This window comes from Oncorhynchus clarkii, chromosome 21 (assembly GCF_045791955.1).
Source record: "Oncorhynchus clarkii lewisi isolate Uvic-CL-2024 chromosome 21, UVic_Ocla_1.0, whole genome shotgun sequence".
NCBI classification, from domain to species: domain Eukaryota; kingdom Metazoa; phylum Chordata; class Actinopteri; order Salmoniformes; family Salmonidae; genus Oncorhynchus; species Oncorhynchus clarkii.
Genome location: NC_092167.1, coordinates 32,245,116 through 32,258,097, shown reverse-complemented (window position 1 = coordinate 32,258,097; position 12,982 = coordinate 32,245,116). Strand labels below are relative to the sequence as shown.

The following is a 12,982-nucleotide window of genomic DNA, read 5'->3' as shown; positions in this document are numbered from 1 at the left end:
AACGGAAATGCCTTGCACCACAGATTTCATCTCCAGGCTGCTGAAGGATGTTCTTGCCATGGATGAGAAACCCCTGATTGATCGTTCCCACCGGTCACTGCGCCCAAAGCTTTTTATTTTTAATTTTTTAATTTTTATTAATATCAAATCAATACATTAAGCACATGAGGGAACACAAGCATACATAGATTACAAACAATAGACAATCGAGCTAGGGGGTACAATATCACATTACAATTACACAAGGACCTTAAGGGACATGCATATACTTACAATTCTAACAGCTTTTTTGTTAGTAGAGCATTTAACCGTCTTAAAATACAGTTCAATTTCTTTTTGTAGGGTATGAAAATGTGGTTTTCTGTTTGTAAATTTACATTTGTGTATATGAAATTTGGCCAAAAGAATAATGAAATTAATTACATAAAAATGATTCCGCTTATTTCTATTGTATGTAAAGAATCCAAACAGTACATCTTTCCACAATAGTGTAAAATCTTCATAAATGTGTTCAATTATAAACCTACTGATGTCTTGCCACAGTTTTCTTACATGCATACAATGCCAAAAAAGATGCACAACTGTTTCTGGGTGGTCATTACAAAAGGAGCAATTTGAGTTGATGTTTTCCTTAAACTTCTTCATATAGTGGTTGGCAGGATAATATTTATGAATAATTTTAAAGGAAACTTCCTTAATGTTGTTAACAAGTAGGTATGTGTGTGGCAACATCCAAACTTTTTTCCAACAGATATTATCAATAAATCCATTCCAATAAGGCATGACATCCTGCTGAAACAAGGATCATATCGCTCTGTTGTTGAATGGACCAAAAGAGAAACAAATCTTTCCTACTGATGAGTCAACAGGGTCAACAGAAGGTAGGCTCTGAGGGTCAGGTCTTGACACGTTCCTGAATAACATAGCAACACCTGAGGGAATGGCATCTAAAACAACTGCAAAATCTTTAGGTGTTACAGGGACCTTGTAAAGTGATAAGAATTCTTTATAACTGAGTAAAAGACCCTCTGCATTTACCAGTTGGCTCACCAATAGGATATTATTTCGGAACCAATATTCTAAAAACAGAGAGGTATTTTTAATACAATATATCCCGATTATTCCATATATAATATCTGTGTGGAGAAAAATTGTGTTTATAAATTAAGGACCATGACAAGAAAACCTGCCGATGAAAAGCAGAAAGTTTCACTGGAACTTTGTCAATATTATAATTGCAAAACAACATGAAGTTAAGGCCACCAGAAGTAGAGAAGACATGAGGAATAAAATTCCAGATAGAAGTGGGTCTTCTTAGGAATTGTTTTATCCAATTGATCTTAAAAGTATTATTTAAAGTAGTCACTGCGCCCAAAGCTCCGGGACGGTGATAGGCACCGTGACATCATTTTTCGAGTGCCCTTTTTCCATGAGAAGATGGATATTCTCACGAGCCCGCAAGACCACTGAGCTATCAAATCAAACTTTATCTGTGTTGTATGTGTCGAACTGCTTTGCTTTATCTTGGCCAGGTCGCTGTTGTAAATGAGAACTTGTTCTCAACTAGCCTACCTGGTTTAATAAAGGTGAAATAAATAAATATAAATAAAAACATTATATGCAAAATAAGTTTAAAAAATAAGTTAGCAAAACAATGCAAAAAAACTAACAAAATAGCACAATTGGCCAGGAGCATGTAAAACGTCAGCCATCCTCTTTGGCGCCATCTTAATATGCCAAGGACAGAGTTTCTCGATCTACCAGGACTACTCCCCCACTGTGTCGAGGCAGCGCGCAGCTTTCGGGCAGACCAAACGACTACCACGGGACCATCCATTTTTCATGATGGAAAAGACTACACCTTTGATTCTCCGGAGGAGACTATGGCTCACATTCAACTCCACATCAAGAAGTCTTGAACTTGCTCATAGATCAGCAACTGTTGCTAACTGTGGATAGTAAGTAAGTAGTACCCGACCTGTGGAATAACTGTTTAGTTATGACTAAAATTCCTGTAAAGTTCGGGAGTTGGCGAACCCAGGAGAGCTACTACTCAGGCTTATTTGATGTGATCGAATGTTTTGATCATCTAGTGTGCTTGCCTTAAAAGCATTCTGTAACGCTTGTCGTTGTAAGGAAGAGTGGACCAAAGCGCAGCGTGCAAAGTGTTCATGATCTTTATTGTCAAGAATCACTCAAACAAAAAATAACGACTACGAAAGCGAACAGATACTAAACGGAAAATGACAATTTATATATGATCCCCAATCAGAGACAACGATAGACAGCTGCCTCTGATTGGGAACCACACTAGGCAAAAACAACAAAGAAATAGAAAACATAGATTCTCCCACCCGAGTCACACCCTGACCTAACCAAACATAGAGAATAAATTAGAATCTCTAAGGTCAGGGCGTGACACATTGTCATTTTTATTTCATTTTATTAAGGTTTTACGTAATTCCTTTGTTTCTATGCTGTCTCAATGACCTATTCAGTATGTTTACATATTATCTCATTGACTTTTGGTTATTTGTTTACCACATCCGTTTGTCTCAACCCAGTAAACAGTAAATGTTCTGAGGCTACATGTTTTTGGAGGTCTTTACTTCAATGTTGAAGGCTTTGAACATAATTTATACCCAGCAAACGTTCAATGTTGCACAGACGTAGTTTTGTGGTCTTGGCTGTACATTGTCACATCGTCCAACTAGATTATTTTTTTCTGGGGTTGTTTTACTACAATTTGCTTACATCAAATGAGAGGTTTTTGGCTGAGAGCTTGTCGTGGCAGAATCAGAATCCTTTAGGTAACATTTATAAATAAGATGTTTTATACATTTTTATAAGTATGCTTATGTGGAAAAGGTTACTTGGGCCCAGAGAGGGGAGAGGTCGGGTTAGTCTTATCTGTGAATGTGTCTAACTATTCCTAAACCATGTGAAGGGATGGTGTGATTAATGGGGAACCAGTTAGGTTGGCTCCACAATGTCTGTGTGCCAGTCACGTCTCTCTGTAAGCTTGTCCAGGGGGGGTGTATTTGATATGGAGAAATGGGCTAAAATACCAGCAACAGTGTGTGAACCTTGTGAAGACTTACAGAAAACGTTTGACCTCTGTCATTGCCAACAAAGGGTATATAACAAAGTATTGAGATAAACTTTTGTTATTGACCAAATACTTATTTTCCACCATAATTTGCAAATAAATTCATTAAAAATCCTACAATGTGATTTTCTGGATTTTTTTTCTCTCATTTTGTCTGCCATAGTTGAAGTGTACCTATGATGAAAATTGCAGGCCTCTCATCTTTTTAAGTGGGAGAACTTGCACAATTGGTGGCTGACTAAATACTTTTTTGCCCCACTGTATGCCATTGGGTGAGGTAATGTCTGGGTCCTAAGTGGTACCAAGAACGAGGTAAGAGCTTCGGTTTAGGAGACCAAACTGAACGATAATTTATAGCTAATGCTATAAATTATGGGATACTCTTTTTTCTGGTAAAAGGTTATTTGTATAATGTTCCTAAGATCTGTTATTTATCTTGTGAGTTTTGATGGGTGTGTCTTGGCTATAATGATACTAAGGACTGTTTTGTAAGCACTCTCAGAGAATTCATTTATAGACACTGAATTGATCTGAGAGTCACAGGGCTATGGTGAAGCTCATATAATTAAAAATGAACTTTATGATAACTCTGACTTGTGTGTGGTTTGCTCTCTCATGATTTGGTAATACAGGAAATGTCCACGACAAGCCTTAGTACATTTTATTTATTTTCTCTCTCAATACCTGTTATAAGACTGGGAATATAATTGTATAAATCTGGTGCTTTTCAAATTTTGTTTGCACATGGGATTCACTTTTTTTTAAATTCATTTTTTTGCTGCTTGATTCACTAACGCAGAACGCTACTTTAAATGGCGGGACTGTGGGTTTGGGTTTAACACCGCACTCTCACACACATACTGTGTGAAGAAAACATGTTTGTACCTCGTTTGGGGAGGTATTGTCTGGGTTGGGGGGAGGAAAGAGTTTGAATTGTTCAGTTCTAATGTTGTCATTCTGTCTTCTTTTTAGTTTTTTCCCTGTACTTTTTCCAAGTATCTTACACCGTACATTATTACTCTGTGACAGGTTATTCTGGGGTTTTTGGCTATTCATTGTTTTTCCACACTATGCTCTAATGACAGGGTTGTATAACGGGAGTGCTCGGGGTGGCCAAAATAATACCATCAAGTACATTTCATGGAACATCAAATGGGCTAATAAGAGGGTGCTGACACATTTTAAAGGGTTTGAACGCAAATTTAGCAAGAGGCTTTCTTGAAGACTGGTGAGCACTTTAAGATTAGCAGGGACTGGGTTGGTCAACGGTGTCACTCAGACTTTCATAGTAAATCAAAGGGTGCTGCCATTTTGGTTGATAAATCTACTCCCTTTGTAGCTTCTGAGGTTTTTGCTGATCCTAAGGGACAGTGCGTCATAGTAACTGTTAAACTTTTCTACCCCTCTTGTTTTGGCTAGTGTTTATGCCCCCAATTGGGATGACACAAGTTTCACTTTTACCTTTTTATCTGCTATACCCAATGTAGATTCCCATTTGTTGATTTTAGGGGGGGATTTCAATTGTACAATATCCCCAGTTCTTGACAAGTCCTCACAAAGATATACAGGCCCATCTAAATGTGCCCTACTTATTCCATCTTTTCTTCAGAAATATGCTATGTGTGAGGCCTGCTGTTTCCTTGACAGTATTCCTTTTTTTTTCTCATGTTCATCAAACATACTCCCGCATTGATTACTTCTTTGTGGACAAAAAACGTCTGCCTAACCTTCGGCAGTGTACTTATGAGAGTATTGTTATTTCTGACCATTCACCGTTAATGCTTGAACTAGAGTTTCCCCAGCGACCTCCTATGTGTTATCAATGGCGTCTTAACCCCATTTTACTCTCAGATAAGGAGTTTGTCAATTTCATTTCTTCTGAAATCATCTTATTTCTAGAAATTAATTCAACCGCAGGGATGTCTTGCTCTTCCATATTGGAGTCCTTCAAAGCATACCTACGTTGCCAAATTATTTCTTATACAACCAATAAAAACAAAGCTCGCTCTCAGCGGTTTCGAGACCTGAGCGAAGCCATAGCTACATTGGATGAGAAGTATGCCACAAATCCGTTCCTCTGATCAATATAAAGAACGCCAGCTACTCCGATCTGAATTTGACAAGCTCTCTACCAGACAAGCTGAACAATTACTTTTATGAGGTCGATACAGAGTGTATGAGCAAGGCGACAATGCCAATAAATTACTTGCACATCAGATCTGTAAATCGGGGGACCCGGATGTGGTGGTTGCGCTCGATGCCTAAAAAGCTTTTGACCGCGTTGAGTGGGACTACCTAACAACTGCTCTTTATAGATTTGGCTTTGGTCCCAAATTCATTGCTTGGATAAAGACAATGTATTTCTCTCCTATAGCTTCAGTACGGACTAATAACTTGTCTTCTGACAATGTTCCCTTGCACTGTGGATCCAGACAGGGTTGTTTTTTTTTGTAATCGAGCCCTTCGCCGTCATACTGCACACTATTGATGCTATTCAAGGTATACTCAGGAAAGGCTTAGATCAGAAAGTCTCGTTATATGCTGACGACCTCCTTTTGTTTATCTCTAACCCTGATGCCTCATTACCACATGCCTTGTCTATTCTTAAACAGTTGATTTGCTGTACAGCTTTTGGATCGGGTTCAGCGCAAACTGAAAATTGTAGGGAGAGAGGATTGACATAAATTAATTTGCAGCTCCAATTGTTTTTTAGAATATGTTGATCAAGAATATGAACATTTTACTTTGCAAGCTCACCAGCAACGGGGAATAAAGCAACAATACTAGCATAGGACTGCTGGTCTTTTGGTAAGTCAAAATTGCTTGAAACATTTAGACCGACTTATGAAACTTGCATTTGGAATTTGTTAAAATTAATTACATAACCAAAATGTGTTGTCGACAAAATAATGGAATGGTCTATCTGGTAGCCTCAATAAATAAACAAAGATTTGTAGTTTAACAAGTCATTGCCTGTATAGATTTTTTATACTTGACTTAACTTGTGGCCTGACTTAACTTGCTCTTAGAATGCAATATTTGGACGTGACTGGAGACTCGACCCATTCTACTGGAGACTCGACCCATTCTACTTGGGACTCGACTTGAGACTTAGAACTTGCTTGTGGCTCAAATAATAGTGACTCGAAAACCGATATGGGACCGAGTGGTGTTCAAACCCCCGAGCTGACAAGGTACAAATTCTGCCCCTGAACAGGCAATTCCTAGGCCGTCATTGAAAATAAGAATTTGTTCTTAACTGACTTGCCTAGTTAAATAATGGTAAAATAAATGCATCCAAAATACACAAAGAAAGGGCTACAAGACATAAGGTGTCTTGTAACAAAATACAAACTGAAATGGTAAGGTCTGCTACACTGATTATTGGCAGGTGTGGGTATTTAAAGGTGGTGAAGGAGCTGGAGTCCAGCCTCTGCTGGAGAGGGTTTGGACAGGGGATGGTGGTTGGTGATAGTCTCAGGGTAGGGGCAATTCAACCACAGCTGCCCCAAATATGGAAACATATTTCCGTCTTCCTAAGAATAGCCATTTCCATCTTCATCCTTCATGGCTGGTGTAGGCGGAGATGGGAAGAAGGTAGGTCTGACATTTTGGGGACATGGCTTTCCATTCCCTGCACTTGAGGCAGGAATGTTGGTGTTGACGCACAGCTTGACGTCCCTTCAGAACCCAGACATGGTGGCGGATGTCAGCAAACACCGTATCAGCACCAGGATGACAAGAAGCTTGTCATCATAGTGATTGAGGAGCCAAGCGATTGGGTTATTCGGATCCAGCACTACTGGGTGCACCAAGCTTGGTTTAAGAGTCTCAGCTCTCCGGAGCCTGCCCCCAACTCAAAGAAGACCTATAGACTTGTCCAATTCAGGAGAGAGGTTTTGAAGGTGGCTTTTCAAGAGGGCCACTTTACTTACTAATTAACAGCGAATGGAGGTCTTCTGGGATGGATGTTCTCTGGGAGTGCTGGAGAAAGAGGATCTCACATTAAATGGTCAGTAGCTGGAGAACCAAGGTTTTGAGAGTGAGTTTGGTTGATAGACCGGTAAGTGGCTTTAATCAGGTCCTTCCAGGTACTGAAGTGACTTGCATCTGGCAGAGGAAGCACAGCTTCCTGGGGGGCTTGGGTAAGTGGTTTCCTCAACTCTGATAGTTGCTCCTGTGGCGCTATGGGGGGGGGGGGGGGGGGGATAGGTGAAAGAAGGGAGGGCCATGATTCCACATGTGAAGAGCAAACAATTTAGCCAGACTCTTTCCTCGGGTGATATCATCTGCTGTGGTGTTCTGTGTGTCAACATACCTCCAGTCGTGGGTGATATGTGGTCCAGGATTTCAGTTACAGGGTCGGCAACAACAAAGACTTTGTATCGACTGAATTCTGAGTGCAATTAAGTCAACACTAGTGGAGTCTGACCACAGAACTGTCCTGTCCATAGGTAAGGTGATCTAGGTCTGTAACAGCTTGGCCAACTGGTCACCTGTAAGGGCAGCGCAAAGTTCAAGGTGGGGAATGGCGAGAGGATGTTTAGAAGCTACTCTTGAGTGAGCCATGGCAGTAGGAGACATGGACTTGTGCCTGCTGGGTTTCTATCCTGAGAAATGCCACTGACCCATAAGCATGCTCTGAAGAATCATAGAACACAAGCAACTCTTTGGAAAGTGACTCTATGGGATGTACACTGGGACTATAGCATCTGTATCTTGACCAAGTCAGGAAGCTCACCTTCCCACTCAGTCCAGGCCTGATGCATAGTGCTCTCTGGGGGGGATTGGGTCATCCCACTCTGTTATTCATCCACAGTCACTGTAGCAGGACTTTACTTTGGGCGGTGAAGGTTGATATGAAACACAGCGGGTTATACTGACTTGCCAAGACTTTGTACACATTTTGTAGCGGTATTGTTAGAGAAAGGTAAAGATTTTAGTTCTGGCGCCAGGCAAGTATTAACTCCGCCGATATGAACGGAGAAGGATAGGGATACCACTACCAGACACGCGCACACATCCGCAGAGGAGACTGCCTAGAATTTAGCCTGTTTGCTAGCTAGTTAGTGGAGAGAAAGGATAAGACGCACCATATCAAGTCACAGCACAGGGGTATCCCAACCAATAATGCCTCATACACTAATAATAAATAGATCAACTCAGAGGCAATTTCGTAGAGGCAACAGACAATAACGAACCCAGTTATTAGATTTGCAAATATCTGTATTCCTTACATAGAGTGAAAAGGGAGTTAGGTACATGAATGTGTGACTGTGTAGTTCAAAACATAAAAGCACATTAAAAATGTCCCCAAAGTCTCATTGGCCAATACAAAATAAATCAAAATTGTAATACATAAAATCAATAATGTAATAACAAGCGATATACTCAAACCCACACCCCCTTTAACGCAAATGTCAATACCAGTGCATTTACAGATCCCATCTGCACTAAACAGAAAAAAGTCAGCTTCAGTGTAAAGCACTAGAGAGAGACGGAGGGAGAGGGCTATGGTTTTTGCTGTGAACTTCCGGCTTGCAGCGTATTTACTTCCTCCTACCTGACAGCTGGTGTGCTCTTAAAGTGCAGGATTTCGCCACACAATTATCAGGGTAAGGCTCTTGTACTCAACTGGTCAGTGCTTGCAGCCCAATCTATCCGATAGACAGTGCCAACTCAGGCCCAGGGTACCCTGTCTTGGTTTTGTTCGGTCATGACAACCAGAGTTTAGCGCTTTCAGATCGTGCTTCAGGAGGTATGTGGTCAACTCCAGATAAACGGTTGCTGGCCCACTGCTGTATTTCAGAGCCCCTTGAAGCTAGCAGTTGTCGCATTCTGACCAGTAGTTGTTTGGACTCCTGGATGGTGGGAAGGCTTTGTAGACCGTTATCTACATATGAGTGCAGTACTGAGTTATGGATTGTCTTTGTTCTCTCAGTTGTACAGCATGTTTCTGCAATGCATATGTGGCACAACATGGACTGCAGCTGGTGCCAAAGGATAAGACTTGCCACTCATATACATCTGGGGTTTTTCCTTTCTCATTCCCCTCCACAGGAATCTCAGGAGAGAGCGGTTTTTGGGAGGCAGTCGTACCTGGTGAAACATGGACTCGATGTCAGCACTGATGGCGATGCTGTTCTGGCGGAATCAGAGGAACACATTGAGCAAGGGTGGGTCCAGGGAGATGTTCATTCTGGGATTCTCCTTGGTACAGGAAGGAGTAATTGAACATCATGATGATGCGGGATTTACCAGAATGCTCTGTTGGGGTCCATCTACTTGATCTGTGTTGAGATGGCAATGTAGCCAGCATTGACCAACTTCATTACCTTTTGGTAGTAGATGGTAGCCAACTCAGGTTTGCGCTCTAATTGCTTCTCTCTATGTCGGAGGATAGGTATGACTGCTACCTTGGGGGCATGGATTTGGGGTGCCATATTAGTGTGAAGGAGGTGTGTTGAGTAGTGGTCAATCCCATTAATGGAGTCTAAGGACATGGCTTCTGTATCTTGCTTGGATCAAGCGGTTATCTTCTCATCCTGGAAAGGGAGCACATCAACTTGCCATAGTTTCTCTATGTTGTAGAGTAAGTTAGATTTAGGAGCAAGGGATGTTGTGAGCAGGCACTGCTGCAGAGTGGACTGGTCTAGGAGTTGGGTATGGCCTTGGAGTGTCCATCCAAGGCTAGTCTTTAAGGCTGCTGGTGCTCCTGGTGGACCTAGGTGAACATGCTCAATTGGAGTGATGAGATGGGGGGTTATCAGATCCAATGAGGAGGAGGTTAAACTCTGGAGAAGGCACGCAAAGGGAGGCCTTTGAGGTGATGGTGGCATCGCTGCATTATATCTACTGGGTAGCTTTGTTCTACAAGGCCCATCTTGTTGGAGGTGAATGCACCCTGGATGGTGAATTTCTTGTTGCAAGTGGACTGTGGCTCCTGCTAGTGTTTCTGTCTCTTGTAGGATTGTCCAAAGCACTAGGTCTTCAGCTGCTCCGTTGCGCCCTAAGTGCTTGGTAGCAGCTGACAGTAGCAGTATGCGTTCTGAGCCATCATCCAGAATAACAAAGATCAACATGTTGAGATTTATGCCACTCAGGAAGACTTTAACAACCTTCAAGAGTACTTTGGGGGAATGGCTTTGTGGGTTGACATAGACTCTAGAGTCTGGTTTTCTGTTGTGGACATCATGCAGGATGCCAAGATGCTTTCTGTGACACTTGGTGCAGGGTTTCTTCAAGTTACACTCTGAAGCCATATGTGGGTGTATGGAACATTGTCTGGTGGGTGAGGATTTGGAGGTAGAATTGGAACCATGCAGGACTGTAGCTGTATTAGATGAGGGCTTGGAGCATGTCTGGCAACCTTTCCTTTGTGTCCAAGATGGTGCTTGGTGGAGCTCACAAACCTGGGCAGCAACTGCCTGACACTCTGCTTCATCTTGCAGCCACAAGGAGAAGTCCTTCAGATTGTACTGGACACCTGGCCTGGTTCTGTGGGCATGATGGGCATAACTGGCAACTTGTTCTCCTGATAACTTACTGAGGAGTTGCTAAACATGGGAGGAGCAGGCCAGCTCAGCAGATCCCTCGCCGTGCTGGAATGACTGGAGCATCCCCACCAGTGAGCGGATTCGAAGGGCAAAGCTACTGAAAGCTCTTGCTTGAATCACCTGGGCATATTCTGAATGGTTGCTATCTCTCTCAGGACTAGGTGGTGGGGTTGGCCATACTTCTGGTCCAGTGCTGAGGAGTATGGCTGGGAGTCATTAGCATAAGCCAGGCCCATGTGGCAGGCAGGTGCAGGTGATCCAAGAGGATGTGGTACTTGTACTTCTCTGTTTCCTCCTCTGGCAGTAGGTTTGTGAGGGCCATTCTTAAAGTTGCAAACTCTTCAGGATCTTCGTGAATAAAGTTGGGGAAGGAAGGTTCCTCTATCCGGGATGAATACCTGGGTCTCTCCGGAGCCACTTGTGGGGTGTGAATTGGTACTACTGGGACTAGCTATTGGTCGGACCGTTGGTAGTAGTGAGCAGTAGGCACATCGAAGGCTTGTGAAACTGGTAAAGCTGGTTGGGGTCTACCATACTGCTGAAGGGCACAAGCTGAAGGGTAGGGGGGGGGGGGGGGGGGGGGTTCACCTGAGGTCTCTCTGGGTTCAGGACGTTCTGGGTTTGAGTGGTAGGGACGTTTCAAGGTTTGTACGCTGGGTAACGAGGCTGACTTGGTGTAGGACTGGCATAGGACGGGGTAGGATACATTTCTGGGTGGAGGAGGCTGGTATTAGTTGGAATAGACTTGAGGCTCTGGGTAGTATTGTGGTTGTTGGTGAAACTGCACAGTAGGTTGAGAGTTCATGAGGGGGGGGGGGGGGGGGGGGATATGCTTCTTAATAAAAACCTATTTGAAGCACGCCATTACACTTCGTTAATATCATGGCATTGCATTATTATTATTCATGTTATTACTTAAATATGAATCAACAAATTAAGAAATGCCAGGCTGGAGAGGATACGTCACATTTTTTTATTGACATTATTGGAATCAAAATAAAGATATAATGTATGCCTACCTGGTCTTTGTCTGTTGGCTTTTCTGCATATAATTTGTTATAATACAGGTCCTATTTCGACGCACAACCATTCAAGCAAAGTCCGATGGGTTTCCTCGGATAATGTCACAAACCCTGCTGCTGCGGTCCTTCGATGGCCGTGGCATTGACATATGTTCTTCAAAGAGAGGATGGCGTAATGAGAGAAATAAGGTAGCCTAAGCTACTGAAAACAGGCATTTTATAAGATTAAATCATGACAGGAGCATTTCATTCTTATTAAAGAGAGATGGAGTCCAGACATGCTACTTTAGGAAACTTTCTGAATAGAGGTAGGCCTATGGAAAGAATCTCCCTTTCTTTCTCTCTTCCTCTCCTCTCTCTCTCTCTCTTTCTCACTCTCTCTCTTCTCTTTCTCTCTCGCTTCCTCTTCTCTCTTCCTTTTCTCTCTCTTCCTCTTCTGTCTCTCTCTCTTCCTCTCTTCTCTCTCTTCCTCTCCTCTCTCTCTCTCAGCACCCGTCAATCATGTCAGTTACAAGAGCAAATATTTATCCTTTGCTTAAAATTGATTTAAAAACCTAACTTAGGCCTTCTGAAATTAGGCTATAAGATAATGAATTGACAAGGAAAGTATGAAGGGGACAGCTATGCTATAGTATGAAGATGAAATTGACAATCATTAAAATAGAAACGAATACATGTAACATGTCCATAGACCTTTTTATCAGCGACGTCGATTATCGAGGGGCGAGTGTTGGAAATGTTTTTCAAATACTGTGAGGAACTATTATAATTTGAACGGCTGTTAAAACAGATATTTACTTTGACTCACGGTGTTGAAGAATTATTATTTTTATTTTTTTACTGAGAAGGTGAGCTGGGAACTTTCCTACATTTATGAGAAGCAGGTTTACTTTATTTACTAGCAAGTTAGCAAGCAATGAAAACGTGCATTGTATAAAAGAAAGTACACACAATGTTTTTACTAAAGTCCCATAGCTGATAGGCTCTACATACCTGCGCGTCTAGGGATTAGCTGGTCAAGCATCAAAGGTCAATTGGAAAGAGATGTAGAACATTTGAAGAGACAAAGTTAGAAAAACAACTGCTTTATAATCATTAGTAAATACTCCCGCTATTAGGTCAAGTTTGTCTTCATAAAAATAAAGTTCATAAAAATAAATCCTAAAATGAATGTAGGCCTATTTAAAATGGTTTTTATTTTATTTTCATGGTCTTCATCCCTAACCGTCAGTTACATGGTAAACGTCGCAGCCCTATGCATTTGGGGTCTCAATGTCTTAATAGCGACGACAGGG

The 12,982-nt window shown here is 41.9% G+C and overlaps 1 protein-coding gene across 1 annotated transcript in view; it reads left to right on the top strand.

Moving 5' to 3' along the window:
- The first annotated feature begins 1,928 nt into the window (after positions 1–1,928).
- The window catches only part of LOC139378909 (HAUS augmin-like complex, subunit 3), a 35,472-nt gene continuing 24,418 nt past the window's right edge, over positions 1,929–12,982 (top strand). Inside the window, exons 1-2 of the mRNA XM_071121508.1 lie at positions 1,929–1,962; positions 9,170–9,285. The gene's annotated coding sequence lies outside the window, so the exon portion shown is untranslated. The remainder of the gene's footprint in view (positions 1,963–9,169; positions 9,286–12,982) is intronic.